Here is a 20948-nt window from a genome sequence, read left to right on the forward strand (position 1 = left end):
AAATATCTTCAAGATTTCTCAACCAAGCAATATAAAACTATACACTGATAAAAAAAATTAGAAAAACGGTTGACTCTGAAGGCCATCCCTGCAACTTCCCGCTAATTCCATACCTAGGCGCTTCAAATTGCAGTTATGACGTTTTTGAGCTCTTTGAGCTCAAAAATACAATTTATGTGTCATTTTGAGCTCTCCGAGCTCAAATAAATAGCTTTGCTATGCTTTTGAGCTCTTCGAGCTCAAAAGTCTTATCAAAATTCGATGAAACACGATTTTTCTAATTTTCAAACTGCTGTAACTTTTTAATAAATTAACTGATTTTCACGCGGTAGGCGGCGATCGATGTGGTTTTTTGAACTCTATAAAAAATTTAGACCAAAAAAATTTATCTGATGAAAAATTTCGGAGTTATTACAAAAAAAACGTTTTTTTCGATTTTTTTCGACAACGATATCTCACGGACGCATCAACCGATTCTGACGCTATGTGGCGATCGATGCGGGTTTTCAAGGTTAAGTAGTTTGAGTTGAGTAGTTTTTTAAGTTGATCGGTTCAGCCAATTCGGAGATATTTAAAAAAAAATGAAAAAAAAAAAAAACAAACTTTTTTTGTCACTTTTTTGCAATTTCTCGAAATCTACTGGTTTGAATCGGCTCCAACTTACAGGAAATCTAAGTTTGGCGAAGCCCTTTTGAATGACGACAACCGCAATGAAATCGGTCAAGCCGTTCAAAAGTTACGAGAGGTTTACACACACACACACACACACACACACACACACACACACACACACACACACACACACACACACACACACACATACAGACGTACGGACATCATCGTGAAAATAGTCAGGAAAGCTTCCTAGGACCTCAAAACGTCGAGATCCGATGAAAACTCGATTTTGGTAAAACGGGGTAAAACCAATAACTTCTCGATTTTTGAAAATTTTCAATTTTCTTAGCGGTAAGTTAAAAGTTAACTTTATTCAAGACGAAAAATTCTTGAATCAAGTAAAATTTACTTAAACCGAGTAAAAATTTCTTAGTTTAAGAATTTTTTTACTCAAATCAAGAAAAGTTCTTCAAAATTATATACTTAATTCAAGAACATTTTTTTTGTGTACGTTTTCTTTTTGTGCTTTAAAAACATTGTCGAATGCTTTTTTAGAACAGAAAATCTACACTGAGAGACAATTTTATTTAATAGTAATAAAATTTTATTACTATTTAATAAAACGTTTATTTGGCTAATAAAGGCGAAGAGGAAATAAACAAGTAGGTTAGGTTAGGATGTCTCGTTGAAACATCTTTATACTATTTATTTATTAAACGATTTTACTGTGAAAATATATTTGAATATATTATGATTAATTGATGAATATTAATTTTTTTTTCGAAATTATTTGTTTCAATGACTTAATATTCGTATTAAAAACACATATTAGTATTTAAGAAAATTTTATTAAATACTAATAAAATTTTATTCATATGGAATATAATTTTATTACTATTAACTAAGTTTTTTTTTCAAGTCCAAATAAACTTTTTTATTACTATTAAATAAAATTGTCTCTCAGTGTAACGACGCATTCAAAAGTTATAGTTGTTTTAATAAATACATTTTGAGCTCCGTCAGAAACGTTGTTTTGAGCTTGAAAAGCTCAAATAATAATCAAAAATCACATTTTAAGGCGCTTCAAATTCAAACTTAGTTTCGAAAAAATTCAAAATTCCAGATTTTTTATTTTTTTTTTGAGATTGACTCAAATATAGCCCGTGAAAATAAAAAAATTAACAATTAAATAAAATCTGTAAAATATACGATATAAATTTATAAAATTAATTAATCTCTTGACAATTGAAAATTCTAGCGGAAAAATGAAAAAATGTATCCCACTCGGCTCGTTGAACTTGTTTAATCCTTAAACAATATCAATAAATATTTAGCAAGAAAAAATTTTTTCTCAATGGTGTCTTGCTTTGTCTGAAGTTCTACTAATTGTGATTATAATCATTACAATTACCTCTATCTCAATGCAATAATTGTTCATTAAACTAATTATAGTTTTATTTAGTATAGTTTATGAGTACACACACACACACACACATAATGTGTATATATTCCCTTCACGAACCTTCGCTGTTCTAATTAGTGTCATCGATCCAACGGCATTCACCCAGAATGATTTATCGAGAACGCGTAATTACTCTCATTCGCGCAATTACCCTCCTCTGATCTCCTAAGGTATATCTATAGGTAATATCTATTCTCTACAGTTCGTAAATACAATGACGCATTACTATCTCGTATATATCAATAACATATACATTTATATATATCTTTATACAGCACCATAACCCAGACGCTCACATTAGCAGCTCATACATAATAAATAATAATATACAGCGTTAGCGGTAATAATAAAAATTCCGTGTGAATCGAAATAGTTTATTGCAAATTCCTCGGACTTGAAATTCATTAGAACCGGTTATTAAAGCATAAATAAAATAAAAGTAAAATAGAAGATTAAAAAATTAATTACAATTTATGTGAAACAAAACGATAAGATTTTTAAATTTATCGAGGCAATTAGATTTGAAAGTTTTTAAGGAATTTTATTAGCCGAGAATTTATTTTTATTTTTTTTTTTTCTTAACTCTGATTTTTATTAGTCGATATTTTAATTTATTTCTTTTAATCGCGTGGGAATAATTGGATAAATTTAAGCATCAAAAGATTAAAAAGATATTTAAATATTATGATAAATAGCGAATAGAAGGTTTTAATTTTATGGCAAAAGTTTATCCGCTATAGTTAATAAACAAATAAAAAGGTGCAAGTTGATACCGATTAAAAACTTTCAATAAATGCTCACATACTTGCACTCACACGGATACTCTGTAAACGAAAGTTTTTAGTGGTTTAATTAAAATACAAATTACAAATGTAAATGACAAAACATTGGAACAAACTAAGGTAAATTATGTAAACGGAACAAAGGAAATAGAAGGGGGGCGGCTCGAACGATGATGCAACTCGTCGAATGAATCGAATTATTGTTGTTACCTCGACTTGGATTGCTTATACTCTGCTCTCTACAACTCTCTACACTATCTCTTGCTCGAGCCATCATGTTACTCATCCTCGCAGTTACTGATCTATATACTGCCGTATTTTCGTGTATACTACTTTGATGCTGGACTTTGCACGGCTCAAGTTGTACCTATTATGAAATAAACCGATTCAGCTATCGATCATTCATCTCGATATTGCTAAACTTTTGAATAATTCAATTATTAAATAATCATCTCGTGATAAATTGTTGTTTAATAATTGTACAATTGCGCTGAGTGAAAGACTAAAACTCAAGTTGAAATTTAATTTAGTCGTAACAAATTTTTTTTTGGTACGACCTAATATTTTATATGGACATATAGTTCCATATATGGTTTGATATTCCCATATATGGCAATATACGGCCATAGATAATTTTTTATAAGACCATATATGTCAATACATCCTCAAATTGCCATATGTATAATCATATGGCCGAATATGGCCTGATAAGAAAATAATCTAAGCAAGCCATATCAAATGCGGATATATGAAAAATCACATATGCATATCAGGCCATATATAGCAATATATTGCCATATATTGCCATATTAAAGAATTGTATATGCTCATATTACGCCATATGAAGATATATCAAGACATATGGCAATACATTGCCATATGAGGCCATATATTGCCATATTAAAAAATGATATGTTCATATCATCTCATATGAGGATATTCAAAGACATATATGGCTATATATTGCTATATCAAACCATGAATTGCCATATATGGCCATAAATTGCCATATAAAAAATTATATGCCCATATCATGCCATATGAGAATATTTCAAGACATATATTGCAATTTGTTTCCATAAATTGCCATATTAAAAATTATATATGATCATATCATGCCATATGAGGGCATTTCAAAATGTATGGCTTAATATTGCCATATTAAAAATTATTCACTCATAGCGTGCCATATGAGAATATTCCAAGACACATATGGCAATTTATTGCCATATCAAGCCATATATTGCCATATTAAAAATTATAAATGTCCATATTATGCCATATGAGGATATTTCAAGGCATATATGGCAATGTGTTTCCATATTGTGCCATATATTGCCATATTAAAAATTATATATGATCATATCATGCCATATGAGGGCATTTCAAAATGTATGGCTTAATATTGCCATATTAAAAATAATTCGCTCATAGCGTGCCATATGAGAATATTCCAAGACACATATGGCAATTTATTGCCATATCAAGCCATATATTGCCATATTAAAAATTATACATGTCCATATTATGCCATATGAGGATATTTCAAGGCATATATGGACACTGTTATGCATTAATGTGTTAAGTGATATGGAAATCCTATGTACTTAACACACTATTGCATAACAGAGTCCATATGGCAATGAGTTTCCATATTGTGCCATATATTGCCATATTAAAAATTATATATGATCATATCATGCCATATGAGGGCATTTCAAAATGTATGGCTTAATATTGCCATATTAAAAATAATTCGCTCATAGCGTGCCATATGAGAATATTCCAAGACACATATGGCAATTTATTGCCATATCAAGCCATATATTGCCATATTAAAAATGATACATGTCCATATTATGCCATATGAGGATATTTCAAGGCATATATGGCAATGAGTTTCCATATTGTGCCATATAATGCAATATTAAAAATTATATATGATCATATCATGCCATATGAGGGCATTTCAAAATGTATGGCTTAATATTGCCATATTAAAAATAATTCGCTCATAGCGTGCCATATGAGAATATTCCAAGACACATATGGCAATTTATTGCCATATCAAGCCATATATTGCCATATTAAAAATTATACATGTCCATATTATGCCATATGAGGATATTTCAAGGCATATATGGACACTGTTATGCATTAATGTGTTAAGTGATATGGAAATCCTATGTACTTAACACACTATTGCATAACAGAGTCCATATGGCAATGAGTTTCCATATTGTGCCATATATTGCCATATTAAAAATTATATATGATCATATCATGCCATATGAGGGCATTTCAAAATGTATGGCTTAATATTGCCATATTAAAAATAATTCGCTCATAGCGTGCCATATGAGAATATTCCAAGACACATATGGCAATTTATTGCCATATCAAGCCATATATTGCCATATTAAAAATGATACATGTCCATATTATGCCATATGAGGATATTTCAAGGCATATATGGCAATGAGTTTCCATATTGTGCCATATAATGCAATATTAAAAATTATATATGATCATATCATGCCATATGAGGGCATTTCAAAATGTATGGCTTAATATTGCCATATTAAAAATTATTCGCTCATAGCGTGCCATATAAGAATATTCCAAGACACATATGGCAATTTATTGCCATATCAAGCCATATATTGCCATATTAAAAATTATACATGTCCATATTATGCCATATGAGGATATTTCAAGGCATATATGGCAATGTGTTTCCATATTGTGCCATATATTGCCATATTAAAAATTATATATGATCATATCATGCCATATGAGGGCATTTCAAAATGTATGGCTTAATATTGCCATATTAAAAATTATTCGCTCATAGCGTACCATATGAGAATATTCCAAGACACATATGGCAATTTATTGCCATATAGAGCCATATATTGCCATATTAAAAATTATATATGTCTATATCAGGACATATATGGCAATGCATTTTCATATCATGCCATATTAAATATTATATATGATCATATCATGCCATATTAGAGCATTTCAAAATATATATGGCCATATATTGCTATATTAAAAATTGTGTGCCCATATCATGCCATATGAGGATATTTCACAACATATATGGCAATTTATTGCCATATCAAGCCATATATTGCCATATTGAAATTTATACATGTCCATATTATGCTAATGAGGATATATCAAGACATATATGGCCATATAGAGATATATCAAGATGAATATGGCAATATTAAAAAACAAATTCATGCACATGTATATTATGGCCATATCAGAAATTTTTTCCACAAGCAATTACAAAGATAATTTTACCCTTTAATATAAAAAGATTATATAAATTATAATTATATCGGTTGTTTGAATAAAGCTCATCAGCAAAAAGTCATTGGGTAAATGTTCTTCTGCACGAGATAAAAAAAAAATGAGAAGTGATAATTAGGGGCAGAGAACGATAAAAAAAGTAAAAGCGGAAATCGTTGACGACACTCTCGATAGTTCTAATAATGGTTAAACCGTTTAGTATTTATATATATGTATATACAAAAGTGAGATCGTTAACCTCAAGTTGGATCGATAGATCACCGGCTGCAGCTTTCTTCGCCGTCCAATTAAATTCCCCCCCGACCGTAAAGGATCGTTACGGTATCCTTTTGTAGCATTTACATAAATAACGATTTTCTCCCTCTCCCTTGGCTTCCACGGCAACGAGGCGACTAATGTTTCTATTCCTTTCCTTTTGCGTTCGTTCGCGAGAGAATAAACCCCAATGGGTGCTCGTTTGCGATCCAAATGCTCAGAATGTAGCATAAATCAACATCGTCATAACCTATGAGAAAATTTATTTTTTACCGAAAATAACTAAAATACACACACAACACCCACCATTTTATTTCATATTTCGTGTTTTTCAATAACATGTAAATGTCTATTCACTCTTCTGTCGCTTTTAAAACAATTAAAGTCCGTATTATTTATTATTAATTATTAAATGCATCAGTGGTCGCAGAAAATAAATGATCGCGGTCGTATTAATACATTGTAATTACAATTCATTATAAATTTATTTAATTTATGTATAAATTATTGGATAAGTCTGGTGTGTTGTGTTATGATAAATAAGATTAATAAATTTAATTTAACTGTCGTATAATAATATTAATATATAATATTACATAATAAACTAGCTGTGTGTACCCGCGCGAATTATTCTCACTGAAATTAATATATCCGAGCCGATAAATTAAATAATTTCAATTTTAAACTTTAATTTTATCAAGAATTTGCGTTTAAATCAAATATTTAATTTGTCATTGCATAAATAATCTTAAAATAAAAGAAATTTTTTTTTATTTTAATTTTAATGAATAAAATGATAAGTAATTATGATAATACAGTGGCATAAAAAATAAATTTTTATATTTTTTTTTAAGTTACTGCGGAAGAAAATTCTTTTAAGTTATTAAAAAATACTAAAAAAATTTTTAAAGACGTAAAATTATACAGAAAGAAAAACTTCTTGACTCAAGAAAATTTTCGGGTGCCCGAAGAAAGACCGAAGTTGTGTTGGCCGAAGTAAAAGTTTTTCGAGAAATTTTATTCTTGGTGGGAGTAATTTTTTTTTAATTAAAATTATTATAAATACTTGGTACAATCAATTTTTATATTTGATCAAGATTTTTAGATACTTTAGGGAAGCTGTGCCACCTACTTCAGCTGAGAAAAAAATTTCATCACCTTGAGAAAATTTTTCTCTTGAATATTTGATATCCATTTTATATTATTTAAGCGTGCAATTATACATATTGAATGAAAAAAATGATGAAATATTATTTGATCTTCCCATTTGACATGTTAATCAATGAAAATTTACTTCTATCTTTATATTTAATTTTTTGGAGCAAGAGAGAAATTTTCTCAAGACAAGAAAATTTACTTCTATCAATAAATTTTTTGGAGCTTCGAGGCTGAATTTTTTTAAAACAACAAGATTTTCTTGACTCAAATAAATTTTCTTGAATCAAGATACGTATTTCTTAAAGCAAGAGAATTAATTTTGTTGGAATAAGTGAAATTTCTTGTGTCAAAAAAAAATTTTTTTTGCTCAAGAAAATAATTAGAAAGAAAAATATTTTCTTGACCCAAATGAACCTATTTTTCGGTGCAGTAAAAAATTTTGTATTAAAAATTTTTATGTTAAATATTTAACACTTTTTTGTGTTGATTTAACAAAATAAATGTTAAATTTACACATCAAAGTGTTAAATATCTAACAAAAAAATTTTTAACATTAAATTTTTTTAAGCAATGACGCAAAATTTTTTACTGTATAAAAATATAATGAAGATGAAGTTCAATAGTCAATAATTAATAATTAATGTGGAACTGAGTTAATAATTGGTACCGTAATTATACTTCATTGTAATTTAAAATTAAAACCGCAATAATTAATGTCCTTCAATAATATCAGAGCTTTAATGCATGAATTAACGAACGTGTTTTAATGCATAAAATAAATGAATCAATGAAGAAATTAAAAATGCAAATATAATTTTAACTGAAGTATGCATTCGTAATGAGACATTAAAAAGACAATCGATAAAAAAAACCTCCATGAATTACTTCAATTACATCATTATAAAATAAATAAAAAAAAAAAAAAATAATTTTTATTTGTTTGCATAAAAACAGTTTATCTTAATTAATGGAACGATGTAAGTATTTATTTCCATCGTATGTCTTATAAGCTATCGATAAATGTCTTTAAATGGCGACATTAAGTTGAATGTCTTAATAGTAAAACCTTGTGAGTGGTATCGCGTCAATATTTATTGCCGGAAGAAAACTCAAGCATTTAAATTAAACGAATGTTGTCTTACTTAAGTTAATAAATTTTATTTTTATTTAAAATATATTACCGAGTGTATTATGAAATAGTTTTTAGCTAGATATTAAATTAATAAAGTTATTTTCGTTTGAAGTAACTGGATGTATAATTAAAATTAATCACTTAATTAAAATTAATAGGATAATTAAAACAAAATTGTACGGGAGTAATTTAAATTACTCAACAATTTTAAATAGTTTAGTAGTTACAAGGATTAATTAAATAATTCATCATTAATTATTTTATAAATTATTAAATATCACATCCTATCACATGATGTACTTCTGACGCTCGGAGATATATATAATATATCTATATATCTATCTATATATGTGCGTTTAACATCAAACTATCTCGCGGGCCTCACACCACTAGCCAACTTTCTTAAGCCTCTTCAACGAGATTTCATTAAACTTCTCGAGATTGATTAAAATTATTCGCAATTCTCGGCAAATTAGTGAAGCTCTTGCTTTCAAGAAGATTATTAATAGAATATCGAATTTGAATTTCCAAGTTATTGAAAAAACTCACATTTTTAATTGAATAAATTATTGCTATTTGTAACTATTATTTTAAATTTTATCTATATTATTGAAAGAATAAGCAAAATTTTGTGACAAAATTAAGAAATGACCTTGTATTTTGTGAACTATTGACATTTTTAAAGATATAAGCTCATCCCGATGTTACACTCATCAAGACCTTTCATTTAAGTACCCACATCAATTTTTCATATATTTATATATATTATATATATATGTATATATGAAAAATATATCAAAATGCATGTGGATACTTAAATGAAAGCTCTTTAAGAGTGTAACATCGGGATGAGCTTATATTTTTAAAAATGTCAATATTTAAGAACGTACAGTGCAATTTAACATAATTAAGAAATTACCTTGTATCTTGTGAACTGTTGACATTTTTAAAGATATAAGCTCACCCCGATATAACACTCTTAAAGAGCTTTCATTTAAGTACCTACATCAATTTTTCATATATTTATATATATTATAAATATGTATATATGAAAAATATATCAAAAATGCATGTGGGTACTGAAATGAAAGCTCTTGATGATTATAACATCGGGATGAGCTTATATCTTTAAAAATGTCAATATTTGAGAAATTACAGTGCAATTTAACATAATTAAGAAATTACTTTGTATCTTGTGAACTATTGACATTTTTAAAGATATAAGCTCATCCCGATATTACACTCTTAAAGAGCTTTCATTTAAGTACCCACATCAATTTTTCATATATTTATATATATTATATATATGTATATATGAAAAATATATCAAAATGCATGTGAGTACTCAAATGAAAGCTCTTTAAGAGTGTAACATCGGGATGAGCTTATATTTTTAAAAATGTCAATATTTATGAACGTACAGTGCAATTTAACATAATTAAGAAATTACTTTGTATCTTGAGAACTATTGACATTTCTAAAGATATAAGCTCATCCCGATGTTACACTCATCAAGACCTTTCATTTAAGTACCCACATCAATTTTTTATATATTTTTATATATTATATATACATGGGAGATTCTCTGTAAGGACGTCTTAAATCTGTACAAAATTGTCCGACCAAATTATTTTTGATTTCATTAGAAAAGAAATTAACAAGGGCTACAAAACTATCAGCTTAATCATAATAAATAAACAGCCGATTTAATTTTTGCTTTTTCGATATTTGTGTATCTTTTGCCATATAACATGACAGGGGACTGTTTGCCAGGGGACTGTTTTTTTTTATCAAATTGAGAAAAACCAAGCAAACTATTTCAATGCATTCAACTTTACAAGTTCTCGATTAATGTTTACATTAATTAGAATAATATTAAGACCTATGGATCCAATTTTATAAATAAATTATAAATAAAAATAGTTGCCAGGGGACTGAGTTTTGAAGTGGCCCAGACACATATTTCCAGCACAAACGGCTTTTTGACACTAAATAAAATGCCGATAAAGCGCTAACAGCCCTATGGTTATTAACTCAAGGCTAGTTAGATCCTTATAAACCTTACAAAAGGTAAAATAACACGCTGGATTTTTTTTTTTTTTGGGTTTGAACTTCTGGCAGGGGACTGTTCTTAAAATACCTGGGACAAACTTCGGTTTAATGAATTTAATGAATCAAATTAATTTTCGGTACTTTTTATTGAAGAAGATTGTTAGCTAACTAATTAAGTTTATAAAAATTTTGGACCAAATTATGTATTATGGACGAATAACTTAAAATTTAATCTTAAAGTTTTAATTTTGGGAATAGGACAGTCCAGGGGACTATTATTTCGGTAGTTTACGAATTTATAGCAAAAAAACCAAAATTTATTTTATTTTAGTTTTCAATGCTCCAAGTAGAAATGTTTTTTTACTTTCATAATAATTTTTTTTTAGTAACAAAATAACAATTTTACTAATAAAAAAATGCCTGGGATAGCAAAAAACATCTTTACAGAAAATCACCTATATATATGTATATATAAAAATATATCAAAATGCATGTGGGTACTCAAATGAAAGCTCTTGATCAGTGTAACATCAGGATGAGCTTATATCTTTAAAAACTTCAATATTTAAGAAAGCACAGTGCAATTTAACAAAAGTCATTATTTAATAAAGAAAAATTTTATTTATTTATTGTTCACAAGTCACGGCAGTCACATAGTGACTGCAAAGTTGCTAGTAATTAATTTTATTTTATTATAGGTGATAATTATTTATAGTTATAAATAATTGTGTTACAGATATAAATATGAATGTGATAAAAAAGTATGAGTTAAAAGAGGTGAAAAGAAGAGCTCGTTTATTTAAAAGAAAAGATAAGAAAAAATGTTGAATAGTGTAATGGTTTCTTCATCTCAAGGAGATCGAGAGCACGGTTATAGAATAGAAAGTGGTTATGTACCTCAAATGGAATTTACCAAGAGGTAAATGTTCGAGATTTGTTTGATAGAGAACTATTAAAATATTAAAATTTTTCTTTTTTTCGTATTTCAAATGCAAATTTATACAATTATTTTCTGCGGAATTTTATAATAAATAAACAACTTTTATTTAGTTCGAGATTTTGTTAATTACAAAATGAATTCGACTGTAATTAAAAATAAAATAAATTTCAATTAATTTTGCTTAATAAGATAAACAGAAACCCATATTCATAAGTGAAAATAGTTCAAACTACGATTGTAATTAATTTAAAGTAAATACTCGAATCGTGAGTAATACCTTCTATTGCATTTAACGACTGCTACATTCCGTTATCATTAAAATTAATTTTATACAGACATACTTATGAGCTGATTTAAGCTAAAATATAAATCGTTGGTTAAATCTAAAGAAATTTAGTCCAATAAAATATTATGAATGGTTTCAAAATAATTATGCGAAAGCACGTGAATGTATAATTAAATTGTTCGGAACAATATTATTCACAGGTAAATTTTACTCGGTGAATTATTCACAGTGGATTCGACAAATTTAATGAGCTAACAAAGATGAGAAAGAATAGAGGGAGTAATTTGAAGTTTAAGCTTATCGATATTGTATCGGAAACCTTTATAGTGTATTATAAGTTAGGGTATCACACGTGTACACTGATAGAAGGATTTATTAACTATTAATAATTTAATTTATTTGAAGACGATTATTTAATTTATTAAATTTTAATAAATATTTTTTAACATTTAATAAAAATTTATTTGGGAGGAAAGTACATTTATTAATAGTTAATAAGTATTTATTAATAGTTAACAAATATTTCGCGTGACTAATGCAAAAAGGGCGCATAGCTACAGGTTAGTAGGGATGCATGCTAAAAGGGCGCATAAAAACATTTTTTTTTGTCATTCTTCTTGAAATCACTCGAAACACAAAGATCTGTAAAAAAAAAATTCGAGTATCCTAAAGCGACATGCGCCCTTTTAGCTTTTAGAAAAGTAGTGCCTAAAGCTAAAAGGGCGCATAAAAAAAATTATGTTTTTATAAAAAATTTTGATAAATAGCTTCACAAGACATAAAATAAAAAAGTTTAATGAATAAAAAAAAAATTTCTCAACAGCCAGTCCCTACACGGAAAAAACAAGATGACACTGGGTATCATCCCAGATTATACTCCGCGATATAATCACTTTTTTTTCACCATAGTGTTTATATTTGTGGTGAAAAAAAATTTCAGATAGTAACTTAAAAAAATCCAGATTATACTGCGTGATATCTGGATTATACTCATTGTAATCTGGATTATACTAACTAATATCTGAAATTTTTTTTTACTCAGTATAATCCGGGATGATATCCAGTATCATCTTGTTCTTTTCACGTACGATTGCAGCTTCATATTTCTCTTCTAAACAAAGAAGAATTTTGAAAAAAACGCTCTGTCACGTAATAGATTTTTTAATTATCTATTTCGTATAGCAGGGTGTTTTTTTCAAAATTGTCATTTGTTTAAAAGAAAAACATAAAACTTCAATAGCTTTATAATCATGAATGCACTGAGGATAGTACCGTTTCTTGCAGTGAGTGCGACGCGAGAAAAAGAGGGGATTGGTTGTTTTTAAGTACTTAAACAATATTGAAAAAATAATAATTTTTAACTATTTTTATACAAGCAATGGATAATTAAATTAATCGAAAACTAATGGGATTGAAATAATTTTCAAATAAAAAATAAATTAATACAATCACGCATATTTTGCAATTTTTTAAAAATATTTTTAATTGTAATTTTAAAAGAATGTATGTTGAGTTAGAATACGCCTCTTTCGTGTGAATCTACCGTTTTTTTTTTATTTTTAGGCTAAAAATGAGCATTTTAATGAATTATTTAGAAAAAAAATTTATAAGCCCTTTTAGCTTTAGGTCATAAAATTTTCAAATTCCTAAAGATAAAAGGGCGCATAATTAGAGACATACGCCCTTTTAACTTTAGGAAATCAATGCTTGATTTTTCGACGAAGAATATGTCAACTAGTCGATTGGTGATAAAAAAAAATTATGCGCCCTTTTAGCTTTGCAAAGCTAAAAGGGCGCATACTTTGCCATGCGCCCTTTTTGCATTAGTCACGCGATTTATTAACAGTTAATAAATATTTTGTTGAGTGAATTTGTTTCGCTTGCAATGTCATATAATATGAAGATTGCTTATAAACAAAAATCATCTTTATAAATTATTTGCATTAATTATATTACATTATAATAACGTTTATTGTAAAATACCAAATTCTATCACAGCTCATAATTATCTTTTATATTTTTAAACATAAAAAACGTTGATTTATTTAGTGAATTAAATTATTATCATTTATTCCAGCTATAGGGTTATAAAAAGTGTCAAAAGAAAATTGCTATTTTTGCCTTTTATTTTAAATAAATATTTGTTAACAGTTAATAAATATTTTTTATCTGTTAACAAATATTTATTAACATTTAATAAATCGTATTTAATAAATAATTTATTAACTGTTAATAAATATTTATTAATTCCTATGATGTTAAAAAATCATTTATTAACAGTTAATAAAGTTTATTAATTATAAACAAATCCTTCTATCAGTGTAAGGATACTTGGTTGTAGTTATACATTCCAGCGTATAATATGAAATTTTCAAAGCACATAATAATAATTCGTTGTACGTTTAATTAGTGATATTTGCAAGTGTCCAACTAAATAACGTCAAACGAGTTTATTGTTTTATATAAATAAATGAATAATAATAAAAATAATAATAATAATCTGTAAAAAAATTTTCATAATATATTACGCGAGCTCTCTTGTTTCGGCTGCTAATTAATTTTCTTGAGCTTGAACAGTAAAAATTAAATTATCGTTTATAATTAAATATGTTTAATTGAATTGCTGAGTACTGAATACCCAAGAATAAAATTATTTCACTGCAATGCAATTACCCAGTAAGCTAACTACGTAGCATAAACTTTAAGCTTTTATTTAATTTTAAAATTAGATTTAACTGTTTAAATTTATTTAAATAAAAAATACAACTTTTTCTATAATGACATTTCTAATTTATACAAAAATAAATTGCTGGCTGTTTGGATTAAATTATAGGGCAGAATATTAATTGAATAAAAGATAAACTCTATTAGGATTCAATGAATAGCTGGCAGAATAAACCAAAAACGCATCAGCCGTATTACTCAGCTGCGAATTTGATAGATAATACCATCCATTCGCACACTACTAATAGTTCAGTATTGGTTCATGACCACTTTCGATGATAACTTTGATATATATATAAAATGGATTTTATATTACCAAGCTACTCGATAAATATTACAAATCCGGTGGATTTAATATTCTACCTCTCACAATAACTTCACGATTGACCTAATGCCATATTGCGATATTTTATTCGCTAGTTCTTATATTATATTCTCATTGTTTCATGTTTGTTTCAATTTGTAATCTATAACTTACACGTCTTATTGTTTACAATTACAGTCCATATATCAAATAAATTTATGAATAAATTTTCTTATATATCCCAGTATTTTTTATATTCCAGACAGATAAATTAAAAATTTTTATTATTATATTAATTGAGGAGCTGAGTTTCAAAAGGGTATCTTTTGATTTTTGATTAATCGAGACAAAAAACTAGTTATCTTCAATTATAAATATTTGTTTTGAACTTTTTTTAATTTAACTATAAAGTGCTAGCGGTTATGAAGCTGCAATTCGATTTTCATTTATAAGTCTTTATAATTCTCGAAGTAATTAATATTTAAAAGTTCAGAAAACTGGTCTTTTAAAATATGAAAAGATACCCTTTTGAAAATCAGCTCCTCAATTATTACTTATTATGTTATGTTATTATATTACTCATCATTGTATATTATTTATAATTTATCTATTATGTTCTATTATTCTAATCTATATTATTAAAAAAATAAGCGAAATTTTGGGGCCAGAATATTTATATGATAAAATGGGTTTCTATGATTAAATTTAGTATTGTTGGAAAAGTCTTGACCTGGAGTTGTTCCTTTTCATGGTTTTATATCATTCTCACCAATAGTAAATTTATGATGATAAGTATTTAGGCTGCATTCGAAAATGCTCTATCTAGATACATAATTAAGAAATGACCTTGTATCTCGTGAACTATTGACATTTTTAAAGATATAAGCTTATCCCGATGTTACACTCATCAAGACCTTTCATTTGAGTACCCACATCAATTTTTCTTATATTTTATATATTTATATATATGAATATATGAAAAATATATCAAAATGCATGTGAGTACTCAAATGAAAGCTCTTGATGAGTGTAACATCAGGATGAGCTTATATCTTTAAAAAAGTCAATATTTAAGAACGTACAGTACGATTTAACATAATTAAGACATGACTTTGTATCTTGTGAACTATTGACATTTTTAAAGATATAAGCTCATCCCGATGTTACACTTATCGAGACCTTTCATTTAAGTACCCACATCAATTTTTCATATATTTTATATATTTATATATATGAATATATGAAAAATATATCAAAATGCATGTGAGTACTCAAATGAAAGCTCTTGATGAGTGTAACATCAGGATGAGCTTATATCTTTAAAAAAGTCAATATTTAAGAACGTATAGTACGATTTAACATAATTAAGACATGACTTTGTATCTTGTGAACTATTGACATTTTTAAAGATATAAGCTCATCCCGATGTTACACTTATCGAGACCTTTCATTTAAGTACACACATCAATTTTTCATATATTTTATATATTTATATATATATGTATATATGAAAAATATATCAAAAATGCATGTAGGTACTCAAATGAGAGTTCTTGATGCGTGTAACATCGAGATGAACTTATATCATAAAAAATGTCAATAATTAACTGCTTTTGCTATCTTGTCAACTAATGATATTTTTGAAGATATAAGCTCATCTCGATATTACACTCCTCAAGAGCTTTCATTTGAGTACCCACATCAATTTTTCATATATTTTATATATTATATATATGTATATATGATAAATATATCAAAAATGCATGTGGGTACTCAAATGAAAGCTGTTGATGATTGTAACATCGGAATGAGCTTATATCTTTAAAATCGTCAATAGTTAATAAAGTACAGTGCAATTTAACAAAACTTATTATTAAATAAATCAAAATTTCATTTATTTATAGTTCATAAGTGCTAGTATTAGATTAATTTTAACATGTGCTCATTTTGTAATGTACTTAATTATGATGGCCTTTAAGGAGGACTTGCTCTAGGATCAAAATTTAATCAATAAATTACTTTTATCATACATATAAAAATTATTAAGTCCTAGTACCTGAAATTGTGCTCCCTATATGATTTGTATCAATTAATATAAATCACAATATTTAATTTAATTTGTTATTGACATGGCTCACTGCTGAGTTGTTTCTTTCTTGTTCGGCAAAGTATTATTATTGAAATATAATGAAGCTTTTGTTAGGACAATTAAGTACATGCTGAAACAAGTTCAGTAAAAGAAAAATAAAAGAATAATAATAATATAAAAAATAAATAACTATAAGAGAGTGAAATGGAGTACAGGGAGAGTATCTGTTGAAGCAAACAATGAGTACAATGTCCAGTGGTTCGTTAGGAGCTCTTCTTGTCCAACTGCGATCGATTCGATAGTTAATTGGCTCGTGGACGAACTCATTTCGCTAACGAGCCGATTCTCCCACGTACAAACGATTCATCCCCGATTCTTTACTTTAAAAGTATTTTTATTTTTTTTACCTTTTTATTCATTTCAGATTAAAGCCCACAATAATCAATAAAAATAAATAATATTCATCACAATTCCAATTTGTGATAAAATAAACCAACCTATTGAGTCAATTAAATATTTAATCTTTTACCCGATCGATCTCGACGCTCGTAAAATAAAAAATAACTTAATAATGCACCGATATTCCATTTAAATCCGCAGACAATTGATGGAATTTAATGCAAATACTTTGCTGAAATATTTAATCAATCTTCACGACAAAGAAACAATCTTGAAAGATAATTTGTAAGAATAAATAAGAAAAAGGAGAATGATTTTATATATTTTATCGATAAAATAAATTGCGAAAATTGTATGTATGTACATCAGATAAATGTTATTTATATTTTTCTATCATTGTCTATCTCTCGTAAACTTTAAATTTGTTTCAATATAAAATCTCTGGCAAGAAATGCAATTTTGTTTCTAGGACGCTGTAGAAGAATTCAATTTGTACATGATAAATATGCAGGGGGTTAGTTTGCTTTTATACTAGAAATATTTTCTCTCTTTTCGAATCCATCATACTACTATACCACTATACTGTATTTTACTGTTTTCTTTTATCTCTACTCTCAACCAATACAACTCTCTTTGGCACGTACTTTTTTTAATATTCGATGAAGGATCGCCGCTACGAAGATGTTAAATCTTTTAAAGTCAATGCAATCTGTATTTATCTGCTGTCCAAACTTTTTTAATATCGTATTATTTATTTATTTCATTTAAGTTACAATAATTTCACTGTCCGTCTTATAAATTTTATTTTTCTTTTCTCCACAAAATTGAGAAATAAAAAATTTTTCTATAGGATTAAATTTTTAATTTATCGATTTAATCATTTGAAGGTAAAAAAAAACAAAAAAATATATAATAATAAATATTAGCAATTGTTTAGTGAAGGGAAAAATTATTTAACAAGAATTATAGGGATAATTCCTATCAACGTGGGACTTAATCAAGTATCAACTGTACGTGTAACACAATATCGTATAAAACATATACTATCACAAAGGACACGATGGGTATTACGTGATGATTAATTTTGATATTCATACTGAAGGAAAAATTAAACTTTTTTATTAATTTTTAAACACTATTAAAAATAAAGAAATATTGAGAAATATTATTAAAATGATTGCTTATAATTATAAATAGAAACTTTGCAGTCACTATGTGACTGCCGTGACTTGTGAACTATAAATAAATAAAATTTTGCTTTATTAAATAATGACTTTTATAAAATTACACTGTACTTTCGTAACTATTGACGTTTTTAAAGATATAAGCTCATTCTGATGCAACCCTCAACAAGAGCTTTCATTTGAGTACCCACATGCATTTTTATATATTTTTCATACATACATATATATATAATATATATAAATATATGAAAAATTGATGTGGGTACTCAAATGAAAGGGCTCGATGAGTGTAATGTCGGGGTGAGTTTATATCTGTAAAAATGTCAATTGTTCATAAGGTACAAGGTCATTTCCTAATTATGTTAAATTGCACTGTACTTTCTTTATTATTGACATTTACAAAGATATAAGCTCATCCCGACATTACAATCATCAAGAGCTTTCATTTGAGTACCCACATGTATTTTTGATATATTTTTAATATATAAAAAGTTTGGAAAATCCAAAAGTGCACGACTCATAATGCTCATTTAATTATGAAATATAAAAAAAAAAAAAAAAAAAAAAAAAAACTTAAGTCGTTCAAAATTAATTGCCGAAAAAACAACTGTAGTAGGAAGGTACTGCACAAGCGCCCCTGGTGGAATAAAATATACATAATATCTATAGATATAGATATGTCACCATCCATGTTAATTTTACATGGATATATATAGATATACAGTCTTGTAGTTTTCGTTTTTTATTAATTGTAACTAAACGACACTGAATTAATTAACCATTCGCATTCAGTGACCTACAATCGTCGATTAGAATTTAAAAAAAAAAATTTAACTCAAATAATTGATTTTTTCACAAGTTACAGTGTTTCCGGGGTTTCATACATGACGGACAGGAAAATTTTTTGACCTATTTTGATGTTTTTTTCCGTTTCTATTGCAGTAAATCAATTTTTAGAAAGTATGGAATTAATCTCCATTAAATTATCTCGACAATAGTATGCAAAATATCTTGATTCCGTAAACTAACAAGGCTATAATACTAAAAATAGTTGCTAAAATGAGGCGAAAAAAATTTTTCGATCGTAAAGCACTCTCTGATGCTTCGCATCATGAGTCGTGCAATATACATAATATATATAAATATATAAAAAATTGATTTGGGTACTTAAATGAAAGGTCTCGATGAGTGTAATATCGGGGTGACTTTATATCTGTAAAAATGCTAATTGTTCATAAGATACAAGGTCATTTCTTAATTATGTTAAATTAAAATGTACATTCTTTATTATTTTTATTTACAAAAATATAAGCTCATCCCGATGTTACACTCTTAAAGAGCTTTCATTTAAGTATCCACATGCATTTTGATATATTTTTCATATATACATATATAATATATATAAATATATAAAAAATTGATGTGGGTACTTAAATGAAAGGTCTTGATGAGTGTAACATCAGAATGAGCTTATATCTTTAAAAATGTCAATAGTTCATAAAATACAAGGTCATTTCTTAATTATGTATCTGAAGATAGAGCATTTTTGAATGCAGCCTAAATACTTATCATAATAAATTGACTATTGGTGAGGATAAGATGAAACCTTGAAAAGGCACAAATTTAGGTCAAGACCTTTGCAATGACATTAAATTTAACTAAAAAAAAACCGATTTTATCATATAAATATCCTGGACACAAAATTTTTCTTATTCTCTTAATAGTATAGAGTACACTGATAAGGATTTGTTTACAGTTAAAAATATTTGTTCATATTTAACAGATCATTTATTAGAGGCCACTTTTTAGTCTTTAACAAATATTTCTTAGTATTTAAAAAGATTTATTAATATTTAATAAATTAATATTAGATTTATTTAATGCAAACAAATTATTTTAAATACTAAGAAATATTTGTTTAATACTAAAAAGTGGTCTCTAAATAAATGATTTCTTAACTATTATTAAATATTTTTTGATAAAAATAAATCCTTTTATCAGTGTATAATTGAAGAAGTTTAAGAGTTCAATTTCATCATAATCATTAATATAATTTTGTTCTACTTTGTAGGTCTGGGTAACGTCAAATTCCGAAGTAGTTGAAATGTTCTATCGCTTCTTACGAGTGGAAAGAGTCGATAAAGCAGAATAAATTTCATCTGTGTAATTAAACAAAACTTTGAAAAGTTTCGATCATATTTCAAAATTATAATTCACATTTATTGAAATATGAGGGCTT

At 27.1% G+C, this 20948-nt stretch overlaps 1 protein-coding gene and 1 long non-coding RNA gene across 3 annotated transcripts in view; one reads left to right on the top strand and one right to left on the bottom strand.

The window, feature by feature from the left end:
* LOC123275055 (TOX high mobility group box family member 3-like) overlaps window positions 1–20948 on the bottom strand; it is a 398558-nt gene that overhangs the window by 254817 nt on the left and 122793 nt on the right. The gene's annotated exons all lie outside the window — the stretch shown is intronic.
* On the top strand, window positions 12153–14470 carry LOC123275062. The gene is made up of 2 exons (XR_006511615.1): window positions 12153–12361; window positions 14330–14470. It is a non-coding gene; the product is annotated as an uncharacterized LOC123275062 (long non-coding RNA).

Source organism: Cotesia glomerata, linkage group LG1 (assembly GCF_020080835.1).
Source record: "Cotesia glomerata isolate CgM1 linkage group LG1, MPM_Cglom_v2.3, whole genome shotgun sequence".
NCBI lineage: Eukaryota > Metazoa > Arthropoda > Insecta > Hymenoptera > Braconidae > Cotesia > Cotesia glomerata.